Raw genomic sequence first — 13409 nt, 5'->3', positions numbered from 1 at the left:
AATTGATAGCTTTGCCATCATCCAAAAGGAATATGCCCCTCATTAAGAATTCCAGACCCCTTCAGCTCAAGGTACTCATGTACCAGCCTCTAGATGGAAGGTTTGGCTTCTCTTGACATATGGAGTGCAAGAAATTAGTGACTGATTCAGCCAAGCAATGATTTGGGCTTTTCTTAGAAGCGACGGCCATAGTTGAAACAGTGCTCTTGGAGTCCTCTTGCAGCACGTTCAATAAATCAAAAATGGAATAAAGTGCATAAAGCAATGATTTCACGTGCACGCTTTCAAGTGGAGCTCATCGGTGTCACCCGAACCTAGCTTCAGAGACCAATGCTATAGTAAGAAAACAGTATCAGTGATTCGTTATTTCTCAAACGGTGGAGTGAAAGCTCATTGGACCCTCTACCCAGCAACACAGTCATTAACTTGGTGAAAATTATAAGGAAACTATTATTTGTAGTTTACAGGAGGTGTCCTATGGGCATACAGCAGATGGACAGATACTCATTCAAGAGAATCAACAATGAGATTTTCAATCAGTAAGAAGAGTGAGAGTCTATGGTTCTGGAGTCTCCACCTACTCCCTTTGTGCCACTTCCTTCCCCGAGCTCCATGTTAGAGAAGGTCAACTCCAGGTGCTCTACTTTGGATCAGTACAGAAGATGAAGGAGTCCTTGAAAGCGTTTCTCAGGCCACTTGCAGCATCCCCAACACAGGGCCTCACTGACACAAAAGGCTTAAGTACAACTTTTGAGCCAATGGGCTCTACACTAACTTATTCTGACCAAAGGGTAGATCCTAGGAACGCAGATATAAAAGTTCTTGGTAATCTGGAAGACTGTGTGCATGCTCAAGGTTGTGCCTTTTCAGAAGAAATCAGAGGATGACTCTAAGCTCCGAGCCACTGGCTAAACATAGGTTAAATAAGTAAATAAGTAAACAAGCAAACAATCTGGACTGTGATAGCAGCCTCTAAGCCACACACATATCCGATTGTTAAAGGTAAAATTCATCTGACCAAGTGGGTGTAAATATAGTCTTTGATGAATAAGTGGTTTATGCTGACCCAGGAGCAATGTCCAGTCAGTCAGATGGCAAGGAAAAATAAGGGTTAAAACATGAGTGGGGATATCAGAAATTTCATACCATAGGGGAAATAGATTTGGCAAAGTAGTTTAGCAAAGTCACTAAAGAAATAAGCAAACCACCAATCAAAAAATAACAAACACTTCTGGCATGTGTGGATGAGGGGAATCAGTATATGGAGTTGCTAGAATATATATTTTAATTGTTTATTTTCTTTTTTAAAATGTGTATTTGTTTATTTTTGAGAGAGAGGGACAGAGACAGAGACAGAGAGAGACAGAGAGAGGGAGAGAGAATCCCAAGCAGGCTCCATGCTGCCAGCACAGAGGCCAATGTGGGGCTTGATCTGATGAACCATGAGATCATGACCTGAGCCGAACTCAAGAGTCCGGCGCCTAACCGAATGAGCCACCCAGGCGCCCCTAAATTGTTCATTGTCAATGACAACAAAATGAAGCCTACAAAGCAACAGAAAACTGTCATTCACAAAGAAGAAAAAAAAACAGGCAATGGAAAATGCTTTGGAAGAGGTCCATTTGGTGGATTTAGACACACATTTGAAAGCAATTCTTATACATAGGTTCAAAGACTAAAGGAAGCCATTCTTCAATAAGTAAAAGATTGTACGAAGACAATAACTTATGAAATAGCATATATCAGTAAAGATAAAGGAAATGTTTGAAAATAATCAAATGGAAATTTTGGCATCAAAAGTGTGATAGCTGAAATAAAAAGTTTACTAGCAGGGCTCAACCGTAAACATGAGCAGGCAGAAAAAAAGAACCAGCAAACTTGAAGACAGATTCGATAGAGATCTTGCAACCTGAAGAATAGAGAAAAGGGAATGGAAACAACAACAAAAACAACAACAACAACAACAAATGGGGCCTCTAAAAATATAAGACAACAATAAATGTAATAACATACTCATAATGAAAGTACCAGAAGTAGAGGAGAGAGAAAGAGAAAGCAGTAGAGAAAGCCTTCAAAGAAACGATGGATGCAAACTTCCAAAATTTGCTGAAGACATTAGTCTTATCAAATCCAAATAGATTTGATATCCAAAAAGGGCCATGAACTCTCAGTTGGATAAAAGCGAGGAGATCCATCAACATCCAAACATATAATAGTCAAAATATTAAAAGCCAAAGAGAAAATAAAAAGTCGAAAGCAGTAAGAGATAAAGGAATCATGTACAAGGAGATCCCACTGTGATCAATGACCGACTTTCCATCAGAAACAATGGAGGTCCGAAACAGTGGGGGAGCATATTCAAAGTACTAAAAGTACAAGTAACTGTCTATCACGTGTCATATATCCAACACATGGAGGTGAAGTAAATGTTTTGTAGACCAGATAAAACCCAAGATAACTGTTTCCAGTGCTTTATAAGTGCTAAAAAAGTTCTTCAGACTAAAAGCAGGTAACACCACTCAGTATTTCAAATTCACATGGTAAAAACAAAGAGTATACAAAAGATATGTAGGCAATTACAAAAGACAGGATTCTTCCATGTCTTCTCCTTCCTTCTCTTAACACTTAAAAAGCAATTGTAAATCAATATGCAAGCAATTATATCGTTGAGACTATAACATATATGAATGTAATGTATTTAATAATAAGATCACAGAGGACATGGGTGGGAATAAGGTTATACTGGAGTGAGGAAATGACACCAGGCAGTAACTCAAGTACAAGGAAGAAATAAAGAGAACCAGGAAGGGTAAATAAAATTAATATAGCAACATAGATGTATACTTTCTCTTCTTTCTTCTTTTTTTTGAAAGGCATAAAATATCATGATTATATCATTGTATTGTGGGGGTTGTAAAATATAAATACATAATTTGTGTTAACTGCAATAGCACAAAAGCTAAGGGAGGGAATTGACCTATACAGAAGCAAAGTTTTGATATATCACTGGAACTAAATCAGTAGATTCTCATGAATTAAGATGTGTAAGCTCTAGAGCAACGACTAAGGAGATAAGTCAAAGTTATAATTAAAAATCATTAAGATATTTTCAATGCCATATTAGAAAACGTTCATTTAATATAAGACAAAAAAGGTGAATAGAAGGAAAAATACATAAGACATATAGAAAACAAAAAGCCAAATAGCAGAAGTAAAAACAACCATGTCATAACATTAAATGTGAATGGATTAAATACTCCAATCAAAAGGCAACATTGTCAGATTTGAGATATAAGAGACACACTTTAGATTCAAAGATGAAAACAGTCTGAAACAACCTGCAAACTAAAATCACAAAGAGCTGCAATGGCTATACTAATATTAGAAAAGAGGGCTATGATTCACAAAATGTTACTGCAGGTAAAGACAGATATTTTATAATGATAAAGGTGTAAATCCATCAGAAGGATACAACAATTATAAATATGTATGAACCTCGTAACAGAGCCCGCAAATAATGGAAGAAATATTGACAGAATTGAAAGAAAATACAGACAATCCAGGACACCTGGGTGGGCTCCGTCAGTTGAGCGTCTGACTCTTGATTTTGTCTCAGGTCATGTGAGATCAAGCCACATGTCTGGTTTTGTGCTGATAGCACAGAGCCTGCTTAGGATTCTCTCTCTCCCTCTCTCTCTCTGCCTTTTGTAAGCTCATGTGCTCCCTCTCTCTCTCTTTCTCTCTCAAAATACATAAATCAACATTTTTAAAAAAAGAAAATACAAACAATTCGATAATAGTACTTGGAGACTTTAATCCCCACTTTCCCCCACTTTCAATAATGGATTGAGCAGTTACAAAAAATAAATGGATGAACAAATTGAACAATAGCATAAACTAACCACAACTCATAGAAACCTACATCCAATAAGAACAATATATACATTCTTCTCAAGTTCTCATGGAACATTCTCCAGGATATGCAAATGTTAGGCTGCATACATTTGTATGCAAAAGTAAGTCTTTTGTAAGTCTTACTTACAAAAGTAGGTCTCAGTATTAAAAAAAAAATCTAAATTAGTACAAAAAGTATTTGCTCAGCTCACAATAAAATGAAAGCAGAAATTAATAATAGAAGGATATTTGGGAAATTAACAAGTATATGGAAATTAAAGAACACACTACTAACTAACCAAGAAGTGAGAGATAAAAATCACCAGGGAATATAGCAAATGCTTTGATACAAATTGAAAACAACGCATACCAAAATGAATGGGATGTAACTAAAAACAGTGTTGAGGGAAATTTATAGCTATCAATGACCATAATAAAAAAAGAGAAGAAAGATCTCAAGTGAATAATCTAAACGTCTGCCTAAAAATGTAGAAAAAGAACAAACTAAAAATATAGCAATAGAAGGCAGAAAGTAATAAAGATAAAAGAAAAAATAAAACAACAGGAAAAAAGCAATAAAAATAATTAATGTAACCAAGTATTAATTCCTGCAAAAGATCAGTAAGACTGACAAAACATTAGTTGGAGTGACAAAGAGAAAACAGAAAGTCAAATAACTAAACCCAGACATGGTAGAGGGGACCTTACTGCTATTCTTGCAAATATAAAAACAATTCAAAGAGAATGGTATAAACAATTGTAGGATTAGATACATAGATGAAATGAACAAATGCTTAGAAAGATACTACTTACTTAAACTGACTCAGAAAGAAATAGGGAACATAAATGCATTATATTGTGTAAATACATTGAACTCGTAACCAAAAGATCCCCCCAAACCCACACAAAGCCCAGGCCCAGATAAAATCATTGGTGAATCCCACCAAATGTTTCAACAAGTGTTAACACCAATACTTACAAACTTTTCATGAAAATAGAAAAGAGAGAACACCTCCCAAATAATTCTAGGAGGCCAGTATTATTCTGCTACCAAAATCAAAAAAAGATATCAGAAGAAAAGAATCTATAAGCCAATATTTCTTACAAATATAGGTGTAACGTCCTCGACAAAACACCAGCAAACTAAATCCTGAAGCATAAAAATAATTAAATCAATCAGAGTAGCATACCGTATTAGTAAAACAAAAAGCAAAATCACAGAGTTATCTAAATAGATGGAGAAAAAGCATTCAGCAAGAACCAACAGTCTTTCACGATAAGAAGTATCCACAAACAGGAATGGAATGGAACTTCCTCACATGGATGAAAGACATTGATGACCAGCCTAATTAATGTGAAAATTAGTGGTGAAAGACAGAATTCTTGTCCCCTGGGATCAGGAACAAGACAAGGATACCCACTCTCACCTTTTGTATTTAGAATGTACTGGAGTTTCCAGCCAACACATCAGGGGAGAAAAAAAATAATAATAAAAGTCATCCATGTTAGAAAAGGAGAAGTGAAACTGTCTGTATTAGCTGATGACATCATCTTGTGTACAGAAAAAAATTAAGAAATTCACACAAATAATATTAGAACTAATAATTATTTCAGCAAGGTTGCAGGATACATTAGTAATATATAAAATTAATTATATTTCTATACAGTTGCATTGAACACTAAAAATACAATTAAGAGACAGTGACTTGTTCAGAATAGGTTTATGGGGAAACCATCAATGTACTAATGAAAGTTGAGTAAATGGACATTTGTTTTTTGCATTATGTTAAATGAGAAACTCAGGTTTAGGTAGAGTGTAGCTATTCTAACATGTCTGAAAAAATGGTAGGTACATTTGGAAATTTAGAACCCAAGTCACTCCATGTATCTTTTGGGTGAGGCCCTAATTTAGGCTAGGAATTTGGAGGATAAATTATATTCCCTTCCCTAGTATTTAAAAAAACAATGTTTTATTTATTTAATTTGTTTTTTAGTTTATTTTGAGAGAGACAGAGATAGCAGGAATGGGAGAGGGGCAGAGAGAGTGGGAGAGAGAGAATCCCAAGCAGGCTCCGCGTTGCCTGCTGGGGAGCTCCACGTGGGACTCGAACCCAGGACCTGTGAGATCATGACTTGAGCCGAAACCAAGAGTTGGGCGCTTAACCTACTGAGCCACCCAGGCGTCCCCAGAACTATGTTTTAAAAGACAACTCCTGTGTTTAGAATAGTCTCAGAGTTGGTAAAAATTCCATATTTGACTATCACGTGGAAATAGAGTGGTGGAATTGTCATTCTCTTATCACATAGGAGAATTTTTCATCAGAATGATTGGTACACGTGGCAGAGAGTGATTGTGAAGACCTGCAAATCACACCACACCACTCCTCTTCTTTCAAATATCGAATGGCCTCTCGTCACACTTCAATTAAAAGTGAAACTCTGGGGGCGCCTGGGTGGCTCAGTTGGGCGTCCTACTTTGGCTCAGGTCATGATCTCACGGTTCGTGAGTTCCAGCCTCGCATCAGGCTCTGTGCTGATGGCTTGGAGCCTGGAGCCTGCTTCGGATTCTGTGTCTCCCCTCTCTGCTCCTCCCCTGCTCTCTCTCTCTCCAAAGTAAACAAACATTAAAAAAAAAAAAGTGAAACTCTGGGGGCGCCCGGGTGGCTCAGTTGGTAAAGCACCCGATGACTGGTTTCTTTTTTTTTTTTTTTTAATTTTTTTTAATGTTTTTTATTTTATTTTTGCAACAGAGAGAGACAGAGCATGAGCAGGGGAGGGACAGAGAGAGAGGGAGACACAGAATCGGAAGCAGGCTCCAGGCTCTGAGCTGTCAGCACAGAGCCCAATGCGGGGCTTGAACCCACAGACTGTGAGATCATGACCTGAGCCGAAGTCGGATGCTTAACCGACTGAGCCACCCAGGCGCCCCAACTGGTTTCTACTCAGGTCATGATCTCAGGGTTCATGAGTTGGAGTTGGAGCTTTGCGTGGGGCTCTGTGCTGACAGTGTGGATCCTGCTTAGGATTTTCTCTCTCCCTCTCTCTCTGCCCCCCCCTCCCCCCGCCTCCCTGGTTTGTGGTCTGTCTCTCTCAAAATAAATAAATAAACTTAAAAGAAAGTGAAACTCCTAAAGGATCATAAAATCTGACTCCAGCTTCCACTGCAGATTCAGCTTTTCTTTCTTTTCTGGATCCCTGTATTCAGTTACCTTGTCCTCCTCCCAGTTGCTACAAGCTCATTCTTCCCTTGGGCTTTTGCTATGTCACATGATCACCACTGAGCCAACGGTTCCTCTCGCTCCCTCTGTCTCTGTCTCTCTCCTTCTCTCACTGTGGGATTGTGGGTGATCATCTCCCATGCCTGGATGCTCCTTCTCAGGCCACGGTCTTTGGCAGAAATCAGTGATTTCTCAGAACCTTGGAAGGTGCCCACAAGGGGCACTCGTGTATTTTCTGTCACTTCGAAGCAGCTGTGGACAGTCCTTTACTTTTCCATCCAAGAGTAAGCTTTGGAATCCTTTTCTTCATTGTAGGTCAGGCTGTCTCAGACATAGACTCTTTTCTCTGCCGCCTTATGGCCAGTTACATTCAGTACAGTATATGACGAGACTTTATTAATACTGTACTGTAGTCAGCATCCATTAGTGATAGTGGAAGTCGTCCTATTCAATAACCCCTCTGTCTCTCTTGTCTCCCTCATACCAGCCATGGAGGTTTTCAAAGGTAAGTGCAGGTTAATTTATTTTTCTTTATATTTTGTATTTTCTTTATTATTTTGTATTATATTACGGTACCGTAATCATTTTTATATGAATATTTTTGGATTGGGGAATGAATCATCTCAGTTTCCATTATTTTTTATGGGGAAATTCGCTTTGATATACAAGTGCTTTGGATTACAAGCATGTTTCCGAAAAGAATTATGCTCGCAAACCCAATGTTTTACAGTATATGCATTTATGTATGCGTGCATGTACGTACCATGCATATGTTTATCGCTACACACACACACACACACACACACACACACACACACACACACAATTGAAGACATGCCATTGTAGTTCTTAGCCCCCACAGTGGAATCAGATACATCTGGTCCAAACCTGGGCCCTGCCTGCCATTTCCTAACTATTTAAATGGGTTATTTGACTTCAGTAAGACAGAATTGGCTCCTCTTTAAAATAGGGATCAAGCCCAATTCACAGGAATGGTATAAAGACTAAATGCAATAGTGCATGTTAAGTGCCTGGCACAATGCTTTGCACAATGGAGGCATTCAATAAATAATAATTCATCACTTTTTCCTGCAGAATCTTCCAGGCTTAGATTCCTCTCTCTTTAAATCTTTCTCAGCTTTATAAAACACCTGGTCGTTGAATCAGAATCTTCCAGGGTCATGTTCCTTTTCACATATTTCTCCCTTTAACTTGTACGAATTTACCTGAGATGTGACAGCTACATAAATTTGGTAAGTTGGTGTCACTAAACAAACACAAATAAAGAAATGGACAAAAAGAAATGGAATAAATTATGAAACTCCCCGTGCATCTATTTCTGGTAGAAACGTTTTGTTCCATTTTCGAACAAGATCTAAAAACAGTGTCAAGGAGAGGCGTGTGTGCTTCCCAGGTAAATAACCAGATGAGCACATGTTACAATATATTGAGTTTCGTCCATACGGAAATGCCTTTAGGATGCTGTCGTGATGTAAAACCGTAAGGTGGACAGAGAAGGGGGCAGAGGTTCTGACAGACGGAGCATGAATTGTGGCCTGCTAACCAGGATCCAGATGCTAGCCGAGGTAGAACTTGAGCCCATGGTCTATGGTGAAAAAAATCAATCGGGAAGTGCTTTCCATTTAATATTTATCCTATCATACCGCTTCATGCTGATTTACTTCCCCAAAGCCTCAAATGCGTTTAGCCTAACACTTTGAATAGTATAGACAAAAATTAAAATGATAGGTCATTTCCCTCTTTTCTATAACAAATGGGATGGAAGAATTTCCAGCCCCTTCCTGGGTATAAAACACCTCCACAAAGGAAAGACAAGACAGTAATTCATCCAGGGTTTCAATATGCTGGTGCATCTAGCATACATTCTAAAGGTCTCCTGTAGCAGCATTAAAAAAAAAAAAAGCCTGAAACAGTGCCCAAACTTTATGTTGGACAATAATCTTCTGCAAAAAACTTACTCGGCTGAGCAAATGACTTTCGATAGACGGGCTGACCCTTCAGTTTCACAGAATATATTTCCTATCATTCCAAGAAGGTTTAGTAAATCATGCTTTTTCCTCTGATTTAACTATGAATTTATACACCTCTGTGTCTCTTCTCTGTTTTTTTCTCATTCTACCTCAGCAGACAAAAAAAAAAAAAAGAAAAAGAAAAAGAAAAAGAAGTGTGCCAGAAATATTTAGCAAGTTGCGAAACTGCACTGCTTTACGTGACTAGCACGTCAGATGATTCACCTCCACCTTTGTTGTTGGACCTTAGGTGACTGTCACCCTGACACTAAGGATGCCGCTTTACCCAGGAAGGGGACCCTGTGATTCCTGCAACAATTCTTGCTTCAGAGGTGGAGAGTGCTGAATTCACTGAAGTATCTGTAAAGTGTGCTCCCCTCCCCCCCTCCCCCCCCCCCCCCCCCGCAGGTATTGACAGAAGTACCCTAAAGGGTAATTCTACCAGGGCCTAAAGAGCAGTATTTCAGTCAGTAGCAGCAGCAGCAGCGGAGGCCTTGACCTTCCGCATTTTTTTCCCTTTGCCCCATGTCTGTGCACAGATATGTTTATTCATTTTGGTAGTTTGTTTGTTTGTTTTTTGTTTTGCTTTAGGTTGACAAAAGGCCTCTCTGGGAGAAACTTCTGTATATGTAATATGGAATCTTTGTGGGCCTGTTATAACTAACCTAAAACCCGCCTAAAAAACAGAACTTAAAATCGTGTTTTGCACGTTGAACAGTCTATAGGGAGCCAAACACCCAGAAATAACATCAACATCATCATTTCTGTGTGGAAATACGGTGAACGCTCTGAATTTCTGCTTACCTGAAAACAGGTCAGTAACTACACAGTCTTAAAGAAAATGTGTCAGTATTTTGTAAATATAGATTTCATATTAGTCCCCATCCTCTGAAACCTCTTTCCTTATCACTTATTTGGGATGCATTATACCAAACAGATTTCCATATAATCATTGAACTCCCTAAATCTTCTGGTTTACAATAAATTATGCATAATCAATGATGTGTGTTAAAATAAAATAAAATAAAACAAAAACTTCTACTATAAGGCATTAGAAAGTATGTGAGACACTCTATACTATAGATTTTACATAGGTTATTTTTAAACTGGGGGGTGTGGTTTAGTTATTCATTTGATAGGAGGGAGGGAAGAGAAACAAATGAAAAATATTTCCTTTGCTTTTGCTCTTCCTTCAAATTGAGGAGAAAAAGGTTGAGAAGAAAAGCCACTTTTTTCAAAAAGTTTCAGTATGGTGATCTGTAAACAATGTGATTATCTTTGCAACTTGATGGTCCTTTTAATGGCAGGTCCTGGACTCAATAATGGAGCCACTATGGCGTATACATTAATGTTTTCTAATAAGCAGACTAAAAAGAAATCAAGAGAGAAACTACAACCTGAAAGTTTCCAAGAGAAAAAAATTCATGTCCCAATCTCTCCAAATGTATTGATATTCTTTGGACTGATAATAATAAAGAAAGCATTACATGCTTAGTTCCAGAAATTCTCCATTTCCATTATTGCTGGAAAAGCCATCTAAAAAGCACTTGAAGTTGATGATGTATGTTGTTTACTCTCTTGAAAAAACATCCTCTCCAAATAGGGGGAAAGGTTAGAAATGATTTGTACTGCATTGATCAATTTATCCGAGTTGTCTTTCGACAGATTGTATTAATGGAACTTCATTTTCTTTTATTCAGTTGACGGCCAATTTTTTGTTGTCTCTTAAAAAGATCAATGAACACGTCTCGCCATCTTTTCACAAAACAAGATGATTTTCCCCTTAAACTTTAAAAAAGACTTTTTTATTTTGTTGTAATAGATTTTTGTCTCCCTCTTTTTGCTTTCAGCCCCCTGGAGTGAGTTTTCTAATGCCTGCCTTTTCTTTTATACCTCTTTGTGGCTTCATCTTCAATACCTTGAATTTCACTTCTTTTTTTTTTTTTCCATCATTCTGGGTGCCACAGATATCTTCAGGGACAGGAGCTTTTCTACTCTTTGAGCTGCATTGGGAAGAAAGGCCGATGGTGTTCACCGCGGCCATGTAAAAACACAATCCAAATGAGCGCCTGCAAGAATAAGAATGCATTTTGATGGGGGCATGAGGCACCCTCTTTTATATTCCTTAAAAATGAAACCTTGCTGCTTTTCCCCAGACCAGGTGGGAATAGCTGATTATCTTTCTTGGCAAGGAGGGTAGGGGGCCTAGGACTCCTCATTTGCCATTTCTTGACATTTAGAGTATGTTTCTATGAATGTAAATGCATCTTTCTGCCTGATGGAAACATTCTTTTTTTTGTCTGTTTTGTTTTTATTGCAATGGAAGATATGAAAAGTCAAAAGACAGTAAAACTCAATTTATCTACCTGTCTCTTCCCAGTAGATGCTGATCCCTGGTTCCTTCCACCCCTCCTCTGCCCTCTCATAATAACCCCCACAATCCCGTCTTAGTTTAACACATCACCAGCTACCTGGCATTTGTAAAGTGTAGCCTTGCCTGGAGAGAATTGACACATTTTGAACAGTTTTTTTTTTTTCCCCACCCCAGATATGGAAGAGCTGCGGAAGTCACGTTATATACACTAAGTTCTCTCAATCACCCTCCAAAACATAATAAGCTCAGGATGAGTGACTTCAGCACTTTTTTAATACGTATTTTAAACGCAGTCTAGATGTCTACATCTTGAACACAGTTATTTCACTGATTCCCTTTTAGAGACTCAAAAACGTCCTTAAAACAGATTTTACGAGAACAAAGGAAAAACCACTGCTGGCACTTTCAGGCATGCTTTTCTTTACAAAGTCATTAGAGCAAAACAAAGTAAAATCACGATGCCTTAAATTAAGGGTCCGTTCCCAAACCATCCCTTACAGGGGAATAAGCCAATCATGATTAGGATCAATCGTAGATCATCCCTCACGTTCTGGACCCTGTGGGATGCAGAAGAGAACAAGTGGGTATCTGGACCAGTGGGGTCCCAATAGGAAGAGGGAAGGGCAGAGCACAGAGCAGTTTTGTTTGTTTACTGTAGTCGTTTCAAAATTTATTTATTTATTTAGAGAGAGAGACAGAGAGAGAGAGAGCCTGGGAGGGGGAGAGAGAGAGGGCAGTTCAGGCTTGTATCTTTCCTCAGCTGGATGACCGGGCTAACCTCCCAACTTGTCTCATTTCCTCCAACACGCCCTTGGAATGATCCTGCATACTTGGCCAAAATCAGCCTTCCCGACCGCGAAGCCAATCCTGCCCTTGCGTAGCTCACTGTTGGACAGTCTCCCCCACCTTAGTTTCAGGACAGAGCTCACAACACCCCTTTTCTCCTTCAGACCTGTCTGGCTTCTCCTCCAGCACCACTCACATGCACATGACGTTGCAGAAATAGGAACTGTCTGCAGCTCCTTCGCTCATCCTGACATTTTGCTCCTCTGAACCTTAACGCGCGCTCTTCCCCTTGCCAAGAATGCACTTTCTCTCCCGTTCATTGAGCAATTGCCTACTCAGTTCCAAAAGCGAAACAACATAAACAAAAATGACGAAGCCATCAAGCACAAAACACAGCAACCTCTAATACAATATCCCTTTCTTAGAGGTCCCACCTAGACTCCTGAGTGCAAGGAAATTCTCCTTTTCTATGCTTCCGTAGCAGCTTCTAATAGGTCTTCACAGAATTGCTCATGGTTCTCTGATTATTGATTTGGTTCTTACCGGAAGTTCCCCAGGGCTGCGTTGCCTTTGAGTCCCCAGCGAGAAGAGGCAGATAGTAGACACTCAGTAAATACTTTTGAATGTGAAATGAGGGATTTGCACTAAACATCTGTGTTTAACAGGCTTTTGTGGTTGGAAGCCACGGAAACAATACCAAACTAATGTAGTGATAAGGGGCATTACCTATGAGGCAATCTGGGTATGGTGGAGCCTAAAGGCATGGATTAACTGGTCTATGGCGGCCATTACCAGTGAGCATGGAGAGAAGCAAGTCTCTTTCTTCCATCTCTCTAGGATTGTCCTCTCTTGTCTCTGCCTCTTTTTGCCTATCTCTTCTCTACCTTCACAGACCGGTTTTTCAACCTGCTCAAGCATGTGCCAGCCACAGCTTTACTCTGCAGTCTAATGTGGGCACTTACCAGATAGATACTATTCATCGCATTGAGCCATCATATCAAAATCCCAATTGGGAAAAACTGATTTCTCCTCCAGACCTTGAGTAGCGTTTGCCCTTGTCCCAAGAGGTGCTACCACTGGCAGTAAAGAAATGGATTCATTGTCTAT

This window comes from Panthera onca, chromosome B3, assembly GCF_046562875.1.
Source record: "Panthera onca isolate mPanOnc1 chromosome B3, mPanOnc1 haplotype 2, whole genome shotgun sequence".
NCBI classification, from domain to species: domain Eukaryota; kingdom Metazoa; phylum Chordata; class Mammalia; order Carnivora; family Felidae; genus Panthera; species Panthera onca.
The sequence above is the reverse complement of the archived record's forward strand: the minus strand, read 5'-3'. Positions refer to the sequence as shown.